This window comes from Patagioenas fasciata, chromosome 14, assembly GCF_037038585.1.
Source record: "Patagioenas fasciata isolate bPatFas1 chromosome 14, bPatFas1.hap1, whole genome shotgun sequence".
Lineage (NCBI taxonomy): Eukaryota > Metazoa > Chordata > Aves > Columbiformes > Columbidae > Patagioenas > Patagioenas fasciata.
In genome coordinates, this window is record NC_092533.1 from 7,162,351 (window position 1) to 7,176,386 (window position 14,036).

Here is a 14,036-nt window from a genome sequence, read left to right on the forward strand (position 1 = left end):
ATGGGGCAAGCACAGCCACCCCACCGAATGCCCCAAAAGTATCCCCTCCTCTCTGGCGACCCTCTTGATGCAACCCTCTTGCAGAGGACAATGCCTGGCCCTGGTTCCATCAGCCCCACTGCAGACTCCCACATGCCCTTTGGCTTTTCCCAGGTGCTTGAACCACATCTCTGTTGGCACTTGTGTCCCTGTGCTGAGGAGGGCTCTGCAGAGCTGGTCCCCAGAGGTGTGGGTGCTGGACCAGGATAGCTCAAATCGATGTGCTGCCAGCTGTGTCATACAGCCCCCTTCTCCCCTCCCCAGGACTCTGTTTCACTCTGCGGGCTCTAGATCAGCTTTCCTGGCAAAATGCAAATGCCACAAATGATAGAATTATCCTCAAGAGGGCACTGGGGACAGGGGCACACGCTGGCATCTCTCATTGCCTCTTGTTGCCTTTCAGCACCTGGGGGGCCCCTGCTCTCATTGGGTTGGTGATGCAATTCCCCCTGCACTGAGCAGGGTGCTCACCATGCAGCCAACAGGTGCTGAGCACGTATTGCCCAACCCAGCCTGCGACAAGAGACATGGGGTCCTGAAGGTGGCTGGGGCCTGGCAGGAGCATCCTGGCCGTGCTTCACTCCTTCACCACATTTCAGGCACTGCGTAAGCAGAGGGTTAACAGTTCCCACATTAAGTGACTGCAGATGTGTGGGAAAGTCTGGGGCGACCGGACGGCATCGCTATTAGTATTCACCCAGGAGCCTGTCACTGCCTCCCAGGGCTCTGCGGAGCACATTTAATACTGAGGCTTGTTGTGGGGGTTAGGAAGAGTATGTAGGATGGGGACAGAAAGGTCCCGATGCAAGGAGAGGCAGCGGGCTAGCACCTTCTGCTGCTGGCTAGTGTCCCCTTCAAGTGCTTGAACACGGGGGATGTAGGGGACAGGCCAGCATCTGTTGGGACGTAGCACTGTATGGCACATGGCTCAGTGCTACCTCCCAGCACCACTGTTGCTGTGTGGTGTCCGTGACCAGTGTTCACGGTGCTGCAGGATGCACTGCGGTCTGGGATGCTCCCCAGTGCGTTGTGCTCGGCCATATGGTCACTGGAAGGATCCCAGGACTTTCTGTCTCCCCTTCCTCCTTGGACACTGCTGTCACCCACCACCACCCTGGCAAAGCAGGACCATGTACAGGGTAGTGATTCCTCCAGAGGCTGGGACAGAGCTCTGGAAAGGGCTGGATGAAGCCTCCAGGCAGCTCTCCCCCAGGTCCAAGAGCTAGATCCAGCCAGGAGCAAGTGCTGGAAGCTGTCACACCAGATGGGTTGCCCAAATGTGGTGCTATGCTCCCCAGTACCCATCGCTTCTCTCTTGTGGTCTGCAGCTCAATATCACATCAGAGCGATGCTGAAATTCCTGGGGTGACTTGAAGGCGATCAAGGCTTGGAGCACCTGAAGTCAGGGGCGAATCTGGCCCTTGTTAAACCTTCAGAGAAGTGGGAAAGGCTGACCTCTGCTGCTTCTTCCTACCTGCCTCTCACCTGCCAACACACAGGACCTATCACTGACTCCAGCACGGCCATTCCCACCATCGCCTTGGGTCAGTCTGGCTTGGGCATCTCACCTCGCACCGGGCACAGGATGTGGATTTTCCCCATAGTCGAGCTCTGCCTGGCATGGGACAAGAGGTCAGAGAGCTGCTTTGACCCAGGTGACACCAGAGCAGTCCTAGTACCTTGCAGTGCTCCTACGTCAGTGTCTGCTGTCCCCACCAGAGATGCTGCGTGACCCCAAGCTCCCTCTAGCACTTAGGGATGATTATTGAGGCTGGAAATCTCAGCTCAGAGCAGCTCTGGCAGCCCACACTGCAGCTGTCCCAGCCCTAGGGGAATCACTAAGTCCTGCAAGCACCACGAATGGGGGTGTAGGCACCAAAAATAGAGGTGAGCAATGAAAGGGGGATGAGGCAGAAGTAGCTGAGCTGCTCCCCTAAACCCACACACTTGCACAAGCGAGTCCCTCTGGCTTCGGCGCTTCCTCCGAGCTGGCCTTTCCCAGGAGCTGCCGTGACCCCGACGTGCTGTTCCAAAACAAAGTGCGGAGCCCTGGGTGCTCCCTGGGGATGTACAGCACAGGCCGCCATGTGCTTGTGGGGATGCTGTGGGCTCTCCAGGGCTGTCCCAGCATCCCAAAACAACAAGCTCTGGTCTTTGCAGACTTCTCCTGGGAGAGGGTTATGTTTGTGCAGGTTGCCCTGCTCCCAGCCCAGGAGTGGGCGTAGGGATCATCTGTCTGCAGGAAGGAGAGGGAGTGGAATATGTCCCACCTCAGGATCAGGATGCTCTGCCCTCCAGCATGGTCTGTGCTAAATTATCCACCCCTTGCTCACCCTAGGATGCCTGGAAATGGGCTCCCAGTCAATCCCCCTTTTAGAGCCTGTTTGAAGGGTTTGGCGTGCAGTACAGACACGGGCATTCTACAGCTGAACACTGTGAGTCCTGGGTCTTGGGAAAGCATCAGCTCCCCGTAGCCTGTCCCTGGAGCGAGGGTCGCAGCAGGATTGCACCAGAGGTTTCTCCCTCTCCCGCTCTGTCGCAAGCAGCTATGCTGTCCTGGAGGGGGAACACTGCCGGGAAATAGTTCTGCCAAGCAATTCCCAGCAGCCCACATGTCTCCACAGAGGGATCCGTCAAACACGTCTTCATCCCTTGAGAAAAGTGTCAGGAAGAGCCATGTGGACAGCACATCCCCTCTGCCGCCTGCCACCATATGAGCCACTCTCACGCTCGCCTGCTTCTCTTCTGCACAACAGACCGTCTTGGCTCTGGGGGGGCTGCTGGAGCCCCCTTGTACATGGTCGTCCCCCCATCTGGAGTCAGGGATCCCAGCCAGCCTGGCACAGGGGAGCAGTGGGGTGTCAGAGCTTCGCCCCACCACACAGCCTGAACCTGCAGCCCCTCCAGCTCTGGGAGGCCATTTCTCCATCACCCTTCCTCTCCTGGTCCCCCTCTCCTCCCAGACCCAGCCAGGCCCCATGTCCCCTGCCCTGCCCGGGCTGTACCTGCCCAGCTGCCTGACCCTGCTGGGCACAGAGTCGGCCCAGGAGGACCCTCATGCAAAATGCAGATAACTGGGGGTGCTGCAGCCCGGCTCTCCTTGCCTTCCATGGCTGCACAGAATAAAGACTTTCCCCTTTGGTTTTTCATCAGTGCAAAGAAAACGCCAAGATAATGGATGATAAGCAGCAATCTCATGGGTTTATCCAGCCAGGAATCATTAGCTGTGCCCATTGTGCAGGTGTTGGTTAGGGAGGCAGGAGGGAATGAGTCTGCCTTGCAAACAAGCCAGGAACACAGATTTCAGCAGTGTTGTCTTTATGGGAAGGACTTTTTAATTCTTGGAAAAGAAAAAAAGAGAGAAAGGTATCTTTCCAGAAGAGTCATCTTTTCAGGATAGCCAGTGCATTTTTGCACTTTTTCTTGCTTGGATCAGACAAAAGCACATCCCCAAGATGGAAATGGTGGCAAGAACTGATGAGTAAAAAGACAGTTTTGGTCCAAAGACCTTCTGCACCCTGTTATAGTGCCGAAACTAATTGCAAATAAATTCCCTGTTGGGCAACTGATAATGTTTTTCCAGTTGACAGAATCTCAGAGAATTTATTTGAACCCATCAGGGTATGGGGAGGATTTAAAGCAGGTTCATTAGTCAACTCCCACCCCCCAGGGAAGGAGGGGTGCAGGACATCTGAGGTGATGCCCTGGTTGAGGTGCAAACGGGAGCTCCTGACATCTCTCCCTGTCCTGTGCCCCTTGGCAGCTCAACCAGCCCTGAGTCCCCAACCAAACCCACCTTCTGCCACAGCATCCCAGTCACACAAGACTTTTTGTTCCCCTTTCCAAAAAGTAAAAAGCAGGGCTGGGAGGGCGCATTGGCGATCCCCAAGTGGCATCGGGCGGCCGGGGGTCAGTGGGGTGGGAGGCACGGAGCCGGCACGGCACGGCCCGGGGAGGCGTCCGGGGGGAATACGCAGAGTCGGCTCAGCACAGGCCTTCTTTAATAAAAACATGAGTCAGCTGCTGGCGTGGGCAGTGGATTTTCTAAACATCCCCTCATATCCTGAGAAAGGGAGCAAAAAAAAAAAAAAAAAGAAAGAAAACGGGAGGGGGGTGCTTAAGGGAGGGAAAAAAAAAAAAAAAAGAAAACAGGGAAAAAGGCCAGAATTGAAAGCAGACACAGGGAGAGAGCAGCGCTTTCCCTCCGGTTTAAGGAGGCGAGAGCCGGTCCGGTCCGGGCTCCTTTTGTTTCCCGTTTGCCGGGCCCTCGCCGCTCGCCCTCGGCAGCCGGCGGCAGAACTCCCCAACTCCCCTCTCCTTGCAGACACTTGGGCTTCTGCTACTTTTATTTTTTAATTTTTGTTGTTTTTCCCCATCGTGCTCGTCTGCCGGGCTTTAATCGAAAGTTTTGCTCTGCAAAGGGTCTCTGCCGAGGGTGGAGGGAGGAAGTCGGAGGGACTCCACTCCTCATTGGTGAGGCCAACTCCCCCCTTCTCCTCCTCCCGAGGTCTCTTTTATTTATACACGCACACACACGCGTGCACATCCCTGTGCCCGGGGCGGCCGGACCCCCTCCCAGGTGGGCTGGGGGCTGCCCAGGGCGCTGCTGGGATGCACTAGAGGAGCAGAGCACGGGCTTGGCTGCAGCCCAGCCCTGGCACAGCCTCGTCTCGCCTTTTTATTTGACTTCACTTTTTTTTCTTCCCCTCCTCCCCCCCGCTTAATTTCTTCCCTTCCCTCTCTTTCTCCTTTAAGTGGAAAAGCCTTGCCAACTGGGGAGGGCTGGGAGGGCAGGGAGAGCCTCGGCAGACAGCAGATAGCGTGTGGAGGAAGAGACGAAGGAATTTTGTGTCGCCAGCGCCTGTGGGACTTGCAGCACCAGCGGTCACCTGGTGGGACCCTGCCCAAGGTAAGCCCTCGTGTCGCCCCCCCGGGTGCCGGCTCATCCTCCTGCTCTGCTCCAGACAGGAAACCTCGCACTGGAGGTGCTGCAGGACCCCAAGGACCCTCTCCTCGAGCCGACCCTGTTGCTCTGGAAGGGGCTTTGCTCCCTTTCAAGCGTCTGGCACCCCAAAACACCCCTGCAAGCCCTGGGGAGGTGGTGTTTGGAGGAGAGTGGCTGAGCTCTGCACCATTCTGCAGGAAAAGCTGTCCCAGCCAAGGGGACACTGTGGCTGTAGGGCAGGCAGAGGGACCCCCTCTTCAGAGGAAATGGGACCCAGGTCATTTCTGCTTTTCCCTGAGGAGCTCTCATCCCCATCCTGGGTTGGGGGGTTACCCCAGCTCTTCCAGCCCAGTGGCTGCTGGAAGGATGGGGTGTGTTTAGGGAAGGGGCTGCTCACCCCCCACAGCAAGACCTGGTTTAGAGATGTGGGCACTGCTGCAGAGCAGTGTTACTGTATTGCCAGACCATCCGAACACATCCATGGTCATCCCTAAACACAGGGTGCTCCTAAGACCACGTCCCTCAGGTTTCTGCTCTTGGTGGGACTCCTGTCCCCATGGGCAAGGCCAGCATGTTGAGGGATGTCTGCAAGCCCTGCTCAGCGGGTACTGGAGCGGGAAGAGCCTGGCAAAACCCTTCTAGGCACGGATGTGGGCAACCACTCTGCCGTCCTAGGCTGGAGCTGGTCTGAAGCGAAGCTGTGCTACCTCAGGCAGCCCTGACAGCCTGAGGACAGGAGGCTGCATGCCCTGCGGGGCTTTGGTGTTCACACTGGGGCCATTGTGGGCTCAGAGCATCCAGCTCCTGGACTCACCTGTCAACAAGGAGACTTCCAAAGCAGGGCTTGTGGTGGAAGGTGATGTTGTGCTGCTCCCTCCATCCCTACCCCAGAGCACTTGAGGTTTCTGCTAAAGCAGTGTGCAAATAGCTATAAGTAGTTGGTTTGACATGCAACTCTGTTTGCAGGGTCTTTCCAGTCCCAAATCTTTTCAGAGGGTCTCACACTGATGACAAAGACCAGCAACGTTGAGCCCCAGAGCTTCCCAGGGGCCACTGTGAGGTCGGTTGAAGGGTCATTTCTCCCTCAACATGCTACAGGGAGAAGATGTCTATTCACCTCATGTTCTTAGGAAAGGGACACGTTTCGTTCAGGCAGCCAGAGCTGGTGGCAAAAACATGGCTCATCCTGGCAGAGGGCACATGCCGGGCTGGCTCAGCAGGGGAGCTGCCAGGTACCCACCTCAGTTGGCACCCAGCCCTGGGCATGGTCTGACATAAGGTTTGAAGTCACTCCTTGACATTGCTGTCACACAGGTTCAGATGTGCTGTGGCCCTGGTGGCAGTTCTCATCCCTGAGCAGTGTCCATGTGTCCAGAAAACAACCTCAATTCAGTTGGTCCATCAAGAGGGATTACTGTTTTGGAGAAGCATCAAGTCACAGTGACCCATTTGCATAAATGCATGCGTGCATGCATGCATGTAACTCTGCAGCCAGAGAAAAGTCAGCCACAGCTTGTTGTCCAGAGTCCTGGGCATTTCTTGTAGGATCTGGTGGGGCGCTGGCACATGCATGAAACTCCAGGCTGGTACCACGCTGGGTGGGCAGCTGGTGTGCAGGCAGATCAGAGCGTGGGAGGATCCCTGAGGAGTCCAGCGTCAACCAGGCAACAGCGAGCTGTGACAGCATGCTGCCATTGGGAAGGAAATATTAAAGGGCTGTGCATCATCTTGGGAGCTGACAGCCCAGCAGCTTGTATGGTGGGAAAGGAGCTGGGGGTACAGTGGACACAAAGCAGATCGTGGCGTGATGTGGGCAGACTTGCAGCGTGGGACATGTGGCAGGCAGGCTGAGCACATGGGGTGGAGGGAACGGGTCCTCCCCAGCGAGCAATGCCAAGCCCGTCAGCAAGGATGTGCCCAAAGTGGAAAGACTTGGGGTGAGCATGGGGGGTAATGAGAAGCTCAGAATAGTCTGTGGAGCATTGGGAGAGGGGTTAACGGGGCTGGTTGGGCACTGGGGGAAGGTAGCACAGTCTTCACGCACAGGAAAGGTCACTGCAAAGAAAAAAGTTAGCTTTTAGGGAAAGCATCTCTAAGTTTAAAGACATGAGGCTGGGTGCCTTCAGCCCTAAGGGTTTCAAAGGACACATCAGGAAAACCTCTGGTTGAGGAGATGTGGACACTGCAGCAGGGCAATGACCCCATGACCTCTTTCAGCCTCATATTTGATAGGTCTGTGACAGGATTTCCAACAGTTCAGAACAGAACTGTCAGGAAGAGGAGAGCACTGAGCCCTTCATCAGCACTAGGGAAAGAAGAAATTGTCTTAGCGAGCACCAGGGGAAAGCTGAGATTAGGAAATGCTCTCTAACCATAAGAGCGATGCCATGCAAGAAAAATACATGGCATGACCCAAGTGACAGACGGGTGTGACTGGCTGCTGGAGGGTCAGGGCAGGGACCCCTGCACCTGACTCCATGCTGGGGCCAGACGGTCCCCAAAAATCCCTCTGGCCCCAGTATCTGATGCCATGCTGAGGCAAGATGGGATTGCAATGATCTTCATAGGGTCTGTCTCTGGCAAGGCATCTTCCGGGGATGCAGCAGCCAAGGGCAGGGAGCAGAGGGGCCGCGCAGTGGTCAGATCCCATGGGAGCGCAGCCGCCGGGGCTGACAGCGAGGGCTGCCTTTGGCCCAGAGCTGAAGGCTGCTGGGGACCATGGGGGCTCGGTGCTGGCTGGATGCATCCTATCACTGCAAGGAAGGATCCGGGCCCAACACTTCACGGAGTTTGTTTGTTTGTACTTTAACCAAGGGAAAGAAATCCCCTGGAGAGAAGCTGCGAGGGGAGGGTATAGAGTGGGTATTGTTTCCTGAGAGGCTGGAGTGGCTCCAGAAGGCTCCTTCCGTTCCACCAGGCAAATTGGACATAACAAGGCTTGTTTTAGGGGTGGCTGTTTCCCCTCCTCCTCTCCATGGTTGCCTAATTAGGTTCCCCGAGCCAAGCACACCTCTGCCCTGCTCCGCTCCCACCGAGATGCCTGTTCCTGGAAATGCAATGCTTTCCCAGCACCACAGGGGACACGGAACAGACCTAGCCAGGCAGGGACACGTGCCGGGGATGCACAGAGGTGTGCCGGAACATGGTCATGCGCTGAGCAAGGTGGTCCCACAGGTCTGTTGCCCTCCCAGCCTGGCAGCAGGACATGTACAGTGATGTGCTGCCCCTCACACCCTGGTCTTCCATAATCCCTGGGCACACACCTGGGACACCGGCTGGGACATGGCCTTATCTGTGTTTGTACCCTCCTCCTGCAACCACCAACCTGCAGTGCCAGGCATGGAGGGCCTGTGCAGGGAGAAGGCAGCTCACAAAATCCCCCATGGAAAGGTTGCTGCCAGGAAAGCCAGGCTGGTGTGGTACAAGTTCTGCATGTCCCGCAACCATGGAGAACTTGTTCTCTCCAGGACATGTCTATGGGGACATCTGCTCATTATTCCAGGTCTCTGCTGACACCCGCCCTATGCTCCTCCCTGGGCTCAGTGAGAGCTGATGTGCGATGGGGCTCGCAGGAGGATTTGGGGTGCAGAAGCAGGGGAGGGTTGGAGAATGCAGGGTTGTAACCAGGGCCCTGCGCTGGCTGTCAAACCCCAGGCTGTAAACTAGGAAACAGATGGGGTAGGATGTACCTTCTTCCTGTTATGGAAGGGGACTTCTCAGCACATCCCAATGGGCAGCACCAGGGCTGCTTGGAGAGATGGGGCTCTCAAAGCAGGGAAGAGATGAGCAGGTGACAGGCAAATCTGTCCCTCGGTGTGAGGCCCCATCCTGCCAGTCCCTCTGCCTTCTCCCTTCTGGCTCTTCTACCATGCACAAGAGTCTGTGACTGAAATCTTAATGCTACCGAGACACAGTAATTGGCACCAATTAAATTGCTACATTCATGTTTGAATTGCTTTAACTGGCGAGACACACTGTCTTATTTATACAAAAAAATATGTTTGCTTGTGGGTTTGTCTGAACCGGGGCCAGCAGAAAATACACCATTTCGAGCCTCGCTCTCTGAAAGCACATTCTCTGCTCGCAAACTGGAAGTCACCTCGGTTTCAGCCTTTGCCGAGCAAACAGTGGCAGAACAGAAACCCCGCTTTCCTCGGGGCCAAGTGCTGCCGGCATCGCCAGAGGGATCCCCCCTTGTCTCCCTGCAGGCAGCTGCCAAGTTTCCCTTTCCAGCCTGGGAGAATATGGTCTGATTCAATGAGGTGAATTCCTGGCAGGACTCGGTGCCCATTTTAAAGCCACACTCTGGAGGGGCAAGGGGTGCTGGCAGCTGCCAGCCCTGGTATTGGTTCCTGCCTTGGCTTCCCCTCTGGAGGATCCATGGGGTTTGGGGGGCAGGGGCTGTTTGCAGAGCATGGGGGCAGAGGGGAGCTGATATTTGCTCCATGACTGCAGGGAGAGGAGCCACCGGATATTGTACAGGACCCTATGTGCAGGATGGTGACCATGGCTTGTGCTCCTTCAGCAGAACATCCAAGAGGGAGGTATCCCTCGTGCAACCTGTGGGATGTGCTTGGCTTTCTGTACCTCCCCACTCCAGAAAGCTCCATCGCTGCCCCCAGGACCTGTTATAAGGAGATGAGGGCCAGAGCCCCATCAGTGTGTGTCTGCTGGCTGGGGGTCTGACCTGGTGGGCAGGCACAGGGTGAGGGTGGCTGTCCCCAGCGCTGCAGTTTGGCTGTCTCGGCAGTCCTGACACTGGGTTCCACCACCCCGGTCTTCTTGCCCCACAGTTGGGCTTATGGAGGAGGCGGCAGGATCAGCCGCTAGCACCAAGAGCTGCACCAGCAGCTGCGTTTTGCTCCCTCTTAGGAACCCAGAAGTAGTGGGGCCAAATCAAACACAACCGCCTCTGAAAGCGGCCTCTGCCCTTTGCACCCCAGCACTGCCTGGCCCTCTTCTCTCCTACTCTGGCCATGGTGCCAGGCTCCTCTCCAGGTCCCACAGACAGGCAAAGGGTGCCCTGACCACAGAGCTGGTGAGTGCCTAATCCCAGCCACGAGAACCTAAAACCCCAGAACAAAGCGATTAAGCTTGGATCCTTTGCAGGCAGCCAAGAAGAGCCAATGCATTCAAGCAAATTGTCTCCTCCTTCTCAGAAGATCCATGTCTCACGGAAATTTTCAGAGGATCAGGTTGCTTATCCTTTGCTTGGATGTGGGGCTGGTAAGACCACAACACTGAATGCTCCTGAGGCTTTGCAAAGCCTCTATATCCTACTAGGGCTCAGGAGCGCTCTTTTTCTCCTCCTGCCTTTACCACCCTGCCCTTGCAGCTGATGATTGATGGTTAATTAGAGCCAGCTGGGACCTTAGGCTCCAGCCCTCGCCCCACCCTAGAGCCACCCTCAAATAGTGACCACAAGCAGGTGGTGGAGATGGTAATGTGCTAGGAAATGCTTTTATTGTCATGTATACTTCAGTAGCATGCTTCTATTGAGCTGTTGTGAGGAGGCAGATGTGGTTTTTCTGGCAGCTGTGGCACAAGAGGGATGAAAGCCCTGGGGGTGCCAGGACGTGGAAGGAGCAGCCAGGATAGTGCCTGACCCTTTGTCCCACTCTGCTGACAGTGGGGAAAAGCAGTGGGTGAGCACATGGGCTCTGCTCAGAGAGGTAAGCCCTACCCTGGCCCATGTCTTGGGGAACTGGGACCCCTGAATCTGCCAGTTTGGGGGTGCAGGGACCAGAGAGGTCTTTAAGTCCCTGCTGCCCCCTAGCCCCAAAGCTTTGCTGTTTGGTTGGAGGGGCCAGCGGTGAAGTGACGTCGGGAGCTGTATGGGTCCTGGCCTGTGGTTTGGGTGTCCTGCAGCCATGTTCATTACTTGTGTTGCTTGTGTGCTTGAGAAGCAGCATGGTGTGCCAGGGCAATGGAGAAGTTGGGGACAGTCATGGTCAGTCCCAGCTGGGCTCTGTTGTGTCCTTTAGAGCATCCTGCTGGAGAACAGCACTGGGAAAGGCTGAAATGCTCTCAAGGGGCACATTTGTGTTTCCCCCTGGGGGTCATTACCCCAAGGCTGAACAGAGCTCTGCTCCCCATACCCCTGGTGAGCACCCCCAGTCACGCACAACACCAGATGTCAGGGACGTGCTCCAAAACACCAGCCAGCCCCTAGCACCACCATGGGCCAGCCCCAGCATCACCATGGCCCTGACCCCCAGCCATTGCCCTGGGGAGCCCAAGGGGAGTGGGGTTTGGCTGGGGTGTGCAGCAAGGGACAACGAGGCACCGCATCAGCCTTCCCCGGCACGGGGCAGCCATTCCTCCCAACACCCCCATCCCTCCTTCCTCAGCCCCGCATGAGCTCTGGTCTTCGCCCAGGGTTTTCCCACAGCCTGGGCCAAGCTCGCGGGCTCGGGGGAGCAGCTACTGCCGGCCCTGGGGCTCAGCCTTTCTTCTGACAGCGGAAGTGGGGGAGCATGCGCAGCCCAAAGGGCCGCGAATACCAACACTCTGGGCTGGGGGATTATTTATAACGCTGGTAACTCTCCAAACAGATGTTTCATTTTATTTTGAACTTGCACTAAATAGGTCACTCGTTTCTTCTGTCTCCCATGGGCTTAACAGAGGGAGAAAGCGGGGCGGATAAGGGGTGAGAGAGCAGGGCTTGCCATGGTCCCACGTCCCCCCGTGAGAGCTCCTCGCAACAATGCGTTGTGGAGAGCCCACGGCTGGACGTGTGCTGGATCATGTGCTTGGATGTCGAGGTCCCTCTGTGCTCGGAGAGGGAGGGTGTCTGCAGCCGAAATGGGGCTGCGTGGGGCTCTCCTCCCCACCCCATTCCTTGCATGGCTGACCCCAGAGCTGCTGAATCACACTCCTGGGGCTCCATGTGGACTCGTCATCCTTCCCAGCAGCCTTCCCCTCTGCTTTGGAATCACAATCCTCATTTTTGGCTTTCTGGCAGATGCCTTCAGAGCCGATGACAGCCCATGGCAGACTGGCCTGGAGGAGGCTGGCTGTGCCACCTTGTGTCCTGCCATCTACTGCAGGACCAGAATCACCACAAACGCCTTCTCCAGGTGACACCAAAGCTGGGGACCAGGGTCTGTGGTCCTGGACAGGGGTTCTGGTCACACCAGCCCCACTCTCTGCAGCAGAAGCAGACAGGAGAGCCATCCTCCTGTAAGGACACGGTAGCTCTGAACTCGTACTGCCCCAGAGGTGGCATCTACCCCTGTTTTGACCATCTAGAGAGCTTGGTCCACAGCAGGGATCAGTGGTTGTGGTTTTAATCATGTATTTGCAGATCAATGAGCTCTGGCAAAACTGCTCAGGGGCCTTAGGTGTTTGCAGTGCTGCCTGGTGTGACTGAAAGAAACCCCCAAACCCAAGCGTGTTGCAAACAGGCACCCAGGGCTCTCGGCATCCCTTGGCCTCACCAGTGCCTGGGTAAAGCCTCAGGACCCCTCAGCCCTGCCAGGAATTGTCTGTGGGACCCCAGGGACTCCCCAGCCTCTCTGCTCCTCAGCCTGGTTTCAGATTTCCTACCTCTGTGTTTTATCAGCAGCTGCTTATGGGCCTTGGGACGACAGGCTCCCCATGTGTGTGCCCTGCCTAATTCTAGCCATGTGCTGGGAAAAAGAAAAAGGGCTCTGTGATGATCATCTGGTCTGTGAGTAAACTCGGTGTCATGGGAGCCGAGGGACCCCAGAGGAGAGATGTTGCAACTCCGGACAGCTCCAGCCAAGAGAGGGAGAAAAAAAAAGCACAGTTTTATTTAGATTAAAGGGTGGGAAAGAAGCAGTTGCAGAGGCCAGGGGGAGGGTGGCAGAGGAAAACAGGACAAGCCAAGGAGTTTCACTGCAGGACAAGCAGGGCTTGGATTTCAGGGGTCACCAGCCTTTGCCTGGGGAACTCTGCCTTCAAAAGGGGGAGATGGTGCCCCCCCAGCCAGGAGAAGCCCTTGCTCCCTGGCTTCAAATAGCATTGATCATGGGATCTATAGGGGGCTTATTTTGTTGCATACGGGCACCCATGATCTCACTTCAATGACTCAGATGTGCTTAGACAAAAAAGAAATAAAATATATTGTACTTCCCGCTAATTTGCACCAGATGTCCCTGGCCTGCTTGGCAGGATAGCGGGGCCAGCAAGCGTTGTGGGAGCGCCTGGAAGCACAGCCCCAGCAAGACAAGGGGTTCAAAATAGGAAGGCAGAGGAAGAGAAAGGACCAGTGGTTGTGTGAGAGGTCTGGCTTCGCTTCTCCACTCCTTCCTTTGCCACAGTCATGCTGCCACCAGCCAAGATGCCCTTATGGGCTGGAATGGCAGCCAGCGCCTCTGCTCAGCCTCGCCAGAGTGGAGAGGCTTGGGCAAGGGGAACATGGCTGGGGGAGAAGAGTAATGTTGGGCGATGGATGCAGGAATTGCCCCTGGAAATGCAAATGGGATTTGCTGAGAGGGGATTGTGCACGCTGATTGCCAGCAGACAGCACATCCCCTTGCTGGTGATCGATGGTCTGTAGGGGCCAGAGCTCCTTCCAAGGTGGCTATCAGGGCAGCCGTGGCTGCTTTTCACCTCCCCTGTGCACCAGGCTGGTTCCCAGCTCCCACAGCTCTGGATGTGCTTGTGAGACCCCTATACTGGTTCTCCACAGGACATTAATGGTTGTGGAGGAGAGGTGAGAAATGTGGTCTCGGTGTGCTTGGGAAGAGGGCAGTGGATCAGGAGGGTCTCCTTGGCGTGAGTACCTGTCTGTGTAGATCTCTGCAGGGCTAGAGATGGCCCCGTCCCACATCATCTGTGCTTGAGGATGGGCTGCCATGCCTGCTGGGATGCTCTGCCAGGAGCACTGTGCCACACACATGCTGGGAGCAAACACAGAGGGAAGTGGGCTCAGAGGTCTGGCAGGGCACGACGAGCAAAGTCAAAGGAAATTCTTGCCTCGTTACCCAGGAATAGTCAAGATTGAGCCCACACAACATACTTTGGGCATTAGCAAAGGCGTGTTTGGCTTACAAGCATCCTTAAGCAAGAGATGGGTCTGGAGTGG

General features: G+C 56.2%; 1 protein-coding gene across 3 annotated transcripts in view; it reads left to right on the forward strand.

Moving 5' to 3' along the window:
• The first annotated feature begins 4,196 nt into the window (after window positions 1-4,196).
• The window catches only part of PDGFRB (platelet derived growth factor receptor beta), a 33,432-nt gene continuing 23,592 nt past the window's right edge, over window positions 4,197-14,036 (forward strand). The window contains exons 1-2 of one of the 3 annotated variants that reach the window (XM_071814710.1): window positions 4,197-4,618; window positions 4,795-4,948. The gene's annotated coding sequence lies outside the window, so the exon portion shown is untranslated. Of the gene's footprint in view, window positions 4,619-4,794; window positions 4,949-6,025; window positions 6,045-14,036 lie in introns of those variants that run through there. The other 2 variants (XM_065849343.2, XM_071814711.1) reach the window with 2 other exon arrangements.